This window comes from Marmota monax, unplaced genomic scaffold (genome assembly GCF_021218885.2).
Source record: "Marmota monax isolate L192 unplaced genomic scaffold, Marmota_monax_Labrador192_F-V1.1 WCK01_AAM20220418_F8-fsc00024, whole genome shotgun sequence".
Classification (NCBI taxonomy): Eukaryota; Metazoa; Chordata; class Mammalia; order Rodentia; family Sciuridae; genus Marmota; species Marmota monax.
In genome coordinates this window covers 11,773,974-11,783,897 of record NW_026695224.1, presented here as the reverse complement: position 1 = coordinate 11,783,897, position 9,924 = coordinate 11,773,974, and the positions used below count along the sequence as shown (strand labels likewise).

Here is a 9,924-nt window from a genome sequence, read left to right as displayed (position 1 = left end):
CATGATGGAGATTTGGGCCTACTTTTTCTTCTAGTAGATGCAGTGTCTCGGGTTTAATTCCTAGATTCTTGATCCACATTGAGTTGAGTTTTGTGCATGGTGAGAGATAGGGGGTTAATTTCATTCTGTTGCATATGGATTTCAAATTTCTCAGCACCATTTGTTGAAGAGATTATCTTTTCTCCAATATACATTTTTGGCACCTTTGTCAAATATAAAATAACTGTAATTATGTGTGTTAGTCTCTGTGTCCTTTATTCTGTACCATTGTTCTACAAGTCTATTTTGGTGCCAATACCATGTTGTTTGTGTTACTATTGCTCTGTAGTAAAGTTTAAGGTCTGGTATAGTGATGCCACCTGCTTCACTCATCTTGCTAAGGATTGCTTTAGCTATTCTGGGTCTCTTATTTTTCCAGATGAATTTCATGACTGCTTTTTCTATTTCTATGAGGAATGTCATTGGGATTTTGATACCCAAAGGACTTAAAAACAGCATATTACAGAGACACGGCCACATCAACGTTTATAGCAGCACAAATTTACAATAGCTAAACTGTGAAACCAACCTAGATGCCCTTCAGTAGATGAATGGATAAAGAAAATGTGGCACATATACACAATGGAAGATTATTCAGCATTAAAAGAGAATAAAATCATGGCATTTGCAGGTAGATGGATGGAGCTGGAGAATATAATGCTAAGTGAAATTAGCCAATCCCAGAAAATCAAATGCTGAATGATTTCTCTGATTTAAAGATGCTGATTCATAATATGCTGCCAGGGGGTAGGGGTGGGAGGATTAAATGAACTCTAGAAAGGGCAAAAGGGAAAAGGGGAGGGAAGTGAAGGGAGAGGGCAGGAAAGATGGTGGAATGTGATGGTCATCATTCCCTAAGTACATGTATGAAGACACAAAGGATGTGACTCTACTTCATGTACAACCAGAGATATGATATTTGTGCTCTATATGTGTAATATGAATTGTAATGCATTCTGATGTCATATATAACAAATTAAAAATTTAAAAAAAAAATTTAAAAACTCAGTTCTCCCAAGAAATTAAAACTTAATCAAAACATTAGAAAACACAAGAAATTGATGGGCACAGTGACTCACACCTGTAATACTAATGGTTTGAGGAGGCTGAGGCAGGAGGATGACAAATTCAAAGCCTGTCTCAGCAACTTAGACTCTAAGCAACTTCAGGCAACCTTGTCTCTAAATAAAAAATATAAAGGACTGGGGATGTGGCACAGTGGTAAATTGCCTCAGGTTTCAATCTCTGGTACCAAAAATAAATAAATAAATAACCAAGAAATTATCTTAATGATAAGACATAAAACATTTGTTTCCAGATCAGTTTTTATAAACCTTACCAAGAGAAGACCAGTATCATTTTTACACATTTTTTATTGGTGCATTATAGTTGTACATAATGGTGGGATTTATTGCTACATATTTGCACATGTACACAATATAACAATATAATTTGGCCATTATCATTCCCCAGTATTTCCCTTTTCCCCCCTTCTCCCTCCCCTGGTCCCTTTCCTGTATTATACTGATCTCCCTTTGATTTTCATGAGATTCCCCCACATTTCTTTTCCTTTTTCCTTTGAAGCTTCTACATATGAGAGAAAACATACAACCCTTGACCTTCTGAGTTTGGCTTATTTCTCTTAACATAATGTTCTCAAGCTCCATCCATTTTCCCGCAAATGATGTGACTTTATTTTCTTGTGACTGAATAAAACTCCACTGTGTATATATACCACATTTTCTTTATCCATTCATCTTTTGATGGACACCTAGGCTGGTTCCATAGTTTGTTTATTGTGAATTGTGCTGCTATAAACATGAGTAGGCATGTATCACTATAGTATTCTGACTTCAATTCTTTAGGACAGAGGCCAAGTGGTATTACATCTGGGTCATATGGTGGTTCCATGCCTAGTCTTTTGAGGAACCTCCATCCTGACTTCCATAGTGGTTGTACTAATTTATAATCCCACCAGTGGGATTGTAAATTAGTACATCCTCTCAGCACTTGTTATTCTTTGATTCTTGATGACTGCCATTCTGACTGATATGAGATGAAACTTCGGTGTCATTTCGATTTGCATTTCTCAAATTGCTAATGATGTTGAACATTTTTTTCATATATTTGTTGGCCATTTGTATTTCTTCAAATATGAAGTGTTGATTTTTTTGTGCAGGGTGAGAAATAAAGGTCCAGTCTCATTCTTCTACATATGGATAACCAATTTTCTCAGCACCATTTGATTTTTAAAAAATCTTTTCTGTGTGTATGTTTTTGGTATCTTTGTCAAAGATCAGATGACTGTATCTATGTGGGTTTCTCTGTAAAAAACAGAGCAGTATCTTAAGAAAATCTTGTCATTTTAAACATAGAAAAAAAAAAACATTTAATAGGCCCAAATATGTTATCTTTTGTGAACTTAGACACTTAGACAAGACACTTAGAGTTCTTGAGTGTATATTTAGCAATTGATGTAGTTTTTAACTTGCTTACAAATGACTTAGATGTTTATCTTATCTTTTAGAATACCTATGAAAACCAAGATATCAGACAAGCATAGTTAACATTTAAAGTCATTTCTCGGTCAAAGAAAAACTCTATAAACCATGGACATTGAATTTTAAACAGTTTAACAGAGACAGATACAGCCCTGACTGGTTATCTACCTGGAAAAAAAAAATGTGTAAAATAAGACCTTTAAAGACATCTTTACTTCTATCTTACCAGCCAATTTAAATTTGACTTATGTCTTTTTATATTTCTGAGCATGCAATTATCTATAAGCTAATTTGGTACCATGTAGGCACAATAGATGATACACATACATACAAACATACATAAAAATAAAAAACGAAATTTTGTGGTTGATTTACCAGGTATTAGGTCCCCACAGGTAGGGGACAAGAGAGTTACAGATGTTTATTACACAGAATGTCTGTCAGATTTAAGTTTTTAGAAACCAAAACAGAGACTGCTGTAGACTTTTATCACATGACAGAGACATGGGGAAGTCCTATACAGGAACGTATGTCTGGGGCAGTGCAGGGTATTGATTTAACATCTGAGCAGCCATCTTAAACGTTAACCGCCATCTTATAAGTTTCCTGTACTTCCTCTTACCCGAACTCCCTCACCCCATAAGTGACCTACCCCATGGTACCATAACCCTAAGCCAATCCCATGCTATTCCCACCCACCTAGCTCTGATGCAAGCACCCCCAGCTTATCCCATAATGCCACAGCTACAACTCCAAACCCCTACCCCACAAAAGCTGAAGCCCCAATCATCTTGGGGCCTCTCTCCCTCCTATAGAGAGATTGTAGTAGCACCCCTTTCTTCACAGAAAAGTCTTAACTGGGCTTCTCCAGAAATCTTCATCATGGCTGATTTTAGGACTGTCAGCAAAAGAGTCTCTACCAAAGAGTTCAGTGTAGATAAACTTCCTATTTTCGCGTTGCCCTGTTTTACTTGGCCACTGGCTGGGAAGAAATCAGCACTCCAGGTGCTGGCCACCCCCTTACTAGCTTCTCACAAACATGTATCCAGTATGGTAATTTGTAGGAATGTGTAAACAAGGCCTCTGGCCTTGAGCTGGGGCTTCACAGAGATGTCTACATTTCTAAGATAAGAGAAGTTTCATGGTAACAGCTGGCAGGGGGAGGAAAGAAAGGGGAGAAGCAGCTCACCCCTTCTCAGGTGTTGTCCTTGAAGGGACAGGAGTCCCCATTTCCCCAGAGTGTTGTAACTTTCCCAGAACAATAAGAAAAAAAAATGCTTTTGTTTGAATTTCTGCAGACTGTGAACTTCTGAGCCTCTCCTCTTACACGCTGGGTATAAAATTCTGAAACTACCTGAACTCGGGGTTCAGGGGATTGATTGATTACAGCAAAAGCTGTGCCCTCTGAACCTGGCTGCAGCCAAATAAAACTGTTTCCTGCTATCTTCAGCCTTGCCTCATCGGTCCCTACAACACGATGGCCTTTATTTGTCAGCTTTGACAAACAAACTTTTGGGTGGATCTCTGTCTGGTCTCGGTCTTCATTTCTCGCTCGCCACATAGACAAAACAAAATAAATCGGAACAAAAGTATATGAATTTAGTCGTGCAGAACCAAAGGTGAATTTACCCAGAAAAATCATTAGCTCAAAAAGGTAGATGTTTTTGCCAAAGAATGAAACAGCTACGTTGTCTCTAGTAAAAGAACATGGAGCACACTTATATTAGACCAAAGTGCACTTGGAATCAGATTAGCATCAGTCCCAATATTTTAGAGTGTGAGAATCCACAAGGTTGTAGTGGGGGTGGCTGGCAAATCAAAAAGACCTCCAGCCAAATGATACAAAGTTTCTTTAGCTCAAGTTTTTACTATGAGTTTCTGTGCCACCGGGTGTCCACCAAGGACACTCTGTCTCCCCCTTTTTTTGTCACAAAGGGGTTAAGATAAAAAGCCCTAGAATTCAATCATTAGCTCCTCAGAGAACAAGGAAGTAAACAACAGGAGAAAATGTTTTAGAAGACCTTTGTTAAGAGAGAGAAAACAGACAGAAAGGGATCCAAATAATACTTTGCAGCATAATGAAACAAATTAAGATCACTGGTTTAAGTCTTGCAGCAGCTTGAATTTTAAAAGACACTTTGTTCTCTTTGGTCTGAGACAGTGTAGGAGTTAATGCACAGATGTATACATTCCAGCTAAGCCCTGGTCAAGATAAAATCCTGAATAATAAATAATCTTGGTGTCCACAGTAAGAGAAAGAGAAAGAGGGGAAAATAAAATAAAGAGAAGAGCAGAAGCTACAGTTAACTGCTTTCGCAATTAACCATGTAACTTCAGTATAAAAGAAAGACCAAGCACATCATCTAGCCTTCATTTCCTGTCGGAAAAAAAAAAAAAGAAAGACAAGTCCATGCTTTGGCAAGGCATCTCTTGGCTTTCAAATGATATCATGAGATCTTGGACAGTGTGATCCTAGTCCAGTGCAGGATCCTATTTCAGTCCGGAAGCAGGCATCATCCCTGGTTTCATGAAGAACCACACAACCCAGAAGCAGGAGTCCCCATTTCCCCCAGGAGTGTTCCGAGAACCCTGAAGCATCCCCAAGGATCTAGTGCTGTCGACTCCACTCCAAAGCCCAACTTGTGCCTTCCAAAGATCACACGGGAAAGAAAAAGAAAGAGAGGCAATTTCTTTGAGGAGGAAAAGAAGTTGAGTTTGGCAATAAGAAAAAGGTAAGGGGGAGGAGGCGAAGAAATCTTGTGAGTCAGAAACACAAAGGAGTTTAAGTGGAAACCTCCCACGATGGCCTTATCATTTATCAGACCGAGTCACAGCACCAGATTATGATGAAGATGAGATGGTACCTGAGATAGACAGATCTCACCTGAGATGGGATCTCACTTGAGTTTGCATTGTGTTCTCAGCTCCTGTATCTTCACATGAGGGGATTTCAAGCAGGTGCGAGACTTAGTAAAAGTATAGCAAAGTTTATTAGAAGAAAAAGAAGGGGCAGGGGTACATCCTCAAGGTGTTCACTTCTTTGTGAGCTCAGTTTTATTGGGATGGGAGAGAAGGTTTCTGGAGAATTCCACGCAAGCACTACCTCTTAACTTCCGACTGACAGTAGGATGATATCCAATTTTTAAGACTCTACTGCCCAAGTTTCTACCTAAAGGCAGCTCTTGGTTATTTTGATTTGTGTAAAGATCACAAAGGCTCTCTTTCAACCAGGTCCAGCCTGGATCAGGTAACATGTTTGTTTTTGTTTTGTTTTGTTTGTTTGTTGTTGTTGTTACCAATGGAGGAGTTTTTGGACAGATATTCCTCAACTCTTAAGAAGGAGGAGCAACCCTAAAAACCACAAGCTTGTTAGTCAAGAGTTGTAGCATAACCGTTATCTTCCTAAGCCTGAGTTGGAATGGCCTTATGTGAATTGCTTCAAAGGCTGAGAGCACATAGCTCAGTCTATAGAATTAACTCTCTAAACTCCATGTTTCCTCCAGGATGTCCACCTGCTACCTCAGCAAACCCCCAAATCATAGCATACAAAGAGTTATGCTACAGATGTTATGCATACAGAATTAGCCACGGCTGCTACAAAACAAGCTTAGGGAACACTATGCAAAATTATTCTTGGGAGCTCACAGTTAGCCCCAACCTTTCAAGATATGGGCTCAAAACAGAAAATAATTTTGTTCTGGGTTGGGGTTGTTGCTCAGTAGTAGAGGGCTTGCCTAGCCTGTAATGGGCCCTAGCCCTGCAAGAAGGGGAAGGGGAAGGGGAAAGTAAATAGAAAAGTTCATCTTGTGCTTTTGTTGGAAAAGTAAATAGAAAAGTTCATCTTGTGCTTTTGTTAGTTTAGTATGTGTGTACGCCTGTATTATAAAGGTATGGGATTTGATTTTCTTAAGTAGGCACATTGCAAAGCCTAGTGAACAGGTTTATAAGGGGTTTGGATAGACAGCATTAAGTGACTTGGCATTCTGAGAGATGACAAAAGAAGAAAAATTTTAAAACCTAAAGGTAATGAGACTGGGGTTGTAGCTCAGAGGTGGAGGGCTCGCCTGGTTTGCACGAAGTCCTGGATGCAGTCCCCAGCCCTGCTAAATAAATAAATCTAGTATACATTTTACTCCATCATACATCTATCTTTGTTCCAATTTATAAAACATTACAATTACTTTCTGATAAAATCGCTTAATTCTCTTCCAAAAGCAGAATCCAGCCTGTTGAGAATCCAGGAAGCCTGCTCATGGGTCTTGCAGCGTCTTACCGCGAGCATTCACCACCAGATGGCAGCATCGGCCCACCGATGCTACAACCAGCCACGTCGGGACAAACAGGTTGAGGATAAGGGGCTAATTCCAAGAGCATCTCCCGATGAGCGCCAGCCCTTTGCACCCTCCAGAAGTACACACGCTTCTGCCTTCATCACTGAGAGGCCCTGTTACCTATATATAGGTATTGCACGTGTGTGTGTGTGTGTGTGACGCGTTCAATCCAGGACTTCTTGCATGCTAGGCAAGAGCTCTCCTGCTGAGCTACCCCAGTGCCAGATGTGGCTCTTTTAAACCCCACCTTACACAAGACCCCTGCACTACCAACTCTGAAGATTCAGAGGGATCTTGCCTTCGTTCCTTATTTCCTACGTTAAACACAAGTCACTAGGGATGTTGCTCATTAAATTACAGGTTGGGTGGCAGGATCTACCCACGTCCACTGCAATGCGCTGGCAAAGTTGTACCCCACACATCCAGGACCTGGAGGAAACTACAAAGAGGGCAGAGCAGGTGCTGGCAGGGCCAGGAGCTGCGACGGAAATTGACTCTTCTCCTCACTTCTTCATTCAGTGTAGTCACTTCTCCATTCTCATACAACTACTAGTGGTAGAAAAGACACATTAGTCCAAATTTCTTTAATTCTACACCCATTCTTTGTCTCAGCATTTCCTACAGTACTGGGAAAACAAGACTATTCAGTTCTCTGAATTCAACTGCAATTGTTTTCCTTCTACAAATAGGATCCAGTCTAATTAAAGAAGCTTGTCAAGTGCTGTGTAGAAAATTTCCCACAAAAGACAATCCCTAGTTAAACAGAATGGAGTGAAATTCTAGGCAACATGAAGTGTCACAAGTTCTGCCCAAGAAGCCAGATTGCCATCATCACAACAGCATTTCAAATGCCTCGCACCACCTACATTTTTTAAAGTTTCATGAAAATAGCTTATTTGTTCTTAAAAGGATTAATCAATAAAAATGAATTGTGCATTCTTAGTTTCAAAGAAGTCTGACCCAGAATTCTCTCTTCATGTATGTTACTGATGGCCACAGGGCTGTTATAATCAACAAATTTGGATGTGCTTAATTTGCATTAAGAAAAGAACAAAGTTCTAAAGGATGGAAGTGATCATCTCACCCCGCTCCCCTGATGGTGCTAGATTCTTATTATGACATTTTAAGATACATTTTCTGCTTATGGGTCTGGGTTTTGTCAATCAGAGAAGAGAGGTCAGTACGACCCCGTATTCAAGGTCAGATACGCCCAGAGTCTTCAGCTGTGATTCTTTCCCTCTGCTAAAAGAGAGGTGATTAAAGGAGAGCAAGAACCTGCAGGGGATTTTTTTCTTTCTAGCTCTAGTAGTCAGATGTAGCCTTAGAAACAAAAACTAGCCTTAGTGCACAGGTAGTTTATTCCACGATAAGGAAAAGCTTTGTCCCACCAGCACTGACCCACAATGGAATAGGTGGAGAACATCAATAAATCTTCGATGACCTGTAAAGCTCTGTCCAGACTTCCCGATCCATAAGCAGAAAAATTCTTCCATAGATGTCACAGGCTGTGCCAGATTCTGAGTGTTCAATGACTGCAGCTTACGATGGGCTCTGTCTGGGCCTGCTCAGGACTTCACAGGGAAAACCGACCAGGGAAACTAGGAAATTACATTTAATTTACATTATAAAGTTTAAAACATACTATAATGCGTGAGTGACGGAATCCATCAAAAAGTCACTTACACCATCTCTGGGTAGTCAGGGACTTTCTGAAATAAGGTTATCTCATATGAGACCTCAATAGTGAATAGGAGTTAATTGAATAAAGAAGGCAGGGGAAAGATGATATCTCCTCTGAGAACTTTTCCTTCCTAAACAGTTTCCCATGATCTCCTTTAGACACATGACCTTCACAAACACTAATAAAAATAAGCTGTTGTTATTGGTTATCTACTGCTGCATAACAAGCCACCCCAATATTTTGTTACTTAAAACCACAACCGTTGATTTGCTCATGATTCTGTGTTTGGGCTGAGTTCAAATGCGAGTGTCCCCTCCGCTTGCCTGGGCACATTCGTGGGGCTGGGGTCTTCTGAGAGCTTGAATGGGATGGAGTCTCCTGGTGGCCTGGCATGTTTGGCAGTTGATGTGGCGTCAGCTGGGGCACCTTGGCTCTCTTCCACATGGCCACTCCCTCTCTGGAAGGCTGGACAGAGCTTTCCACGGTGGGATCGGGTCAGGGTAGTATTCCAAGAAGGCAAAAGAGGACATTCGCAGGCTCATAGGGCCCAGGCCCTGGGACTTGGCTGGCATCATTTCTGCCACATTGGAGTGATCCAAATAAGTGATAAGGTCTATCCAGATCCACAGAATAAGGAAATAACCTCTTCCTTTCGATGGAAGGCGCTGCAAAATATTATGGTGTGTTTTTCACTGAGAAAACCCAAATCAGAGGGATTTGGGGAAGACTCCAGAGAAGAGTGGAGCTTGAACTCAGTCCCAAAAGATGAACAAGGTTTTGTTGAGGAGAGCCTAAGAGTGGGATGGAGGGGACCTCCAAGAAGACCATGGGGATTGGCATCAAAGGATTGGGAACAAAATCTGGGGGAAAGGAGAACATCAGGAGAGCATTGTCACATCTAGTACTGCCCCAAGTGCATTTGGCTGCCTAGGTAATGATCAAGTACTGACTGTTTCCCAACAAGGACAAGATCGTGAGTGATTCTGTAATAAATATGGTCAATGTACTTCACCAAGAGGAAAGTTCTAACCAGGGAAGTTAGGCGATCAAACTTCTCCTTGTGGATGTGAAATGCCATTTCACAGACACGTTCTGAAGTAGCATTCAAGCTATTTTGTTCCTATGAATTTGACCCAAATTTCAATCACCTGCACAGTCTCTGCTCCATGACTTGTGTGCCCATATCTGTTTGAATACTGAGTCCTTGTTTTGTTTTGTTTTGTTGTTTGTTTGTTTGTTTTCTGTTTTTTGCTGTTATTGGGGGGAGGTTCTGTGGATTGAACCCCGGGCCACTTTATCACCAAGGGCATCTTAGTTCTCTTCCATATGGCCACTAACTATATCCCCAGCCCTTTTCATTTTTTTTTATTTG

The 9,924-nt window shown here is 40.6% G+C and overlaps 1 long non-coding RNA gene across 2 annotated transcripts; it reads left to right on the top strand.

The window, feature by feature from the left end:
- Positions 1 to 4,977: 4,977 nt before the first annotated feature.
- On the top strand, positions 4,978 to 8,760 carry LOC124086230 (uncharacterized). 2 transcript variants are annotated; one of them, XR_006849741.2, is made up of 2 exons: positions 4,978 to 5,272; positions 6,759 to 8,760. It is a non-coding gene; the product is annotated as an uncharacterized LOC124086230 (long non-coding RNA). The 2 variants fall into 2 exon arrangements; XR_006849742.2 differs by having other exon boundaries at positions 6,756 to 8,760.
- The last annotated feature ends 1,164 nt before the right edge of the window (positions 8,761 to 9,924 follow it).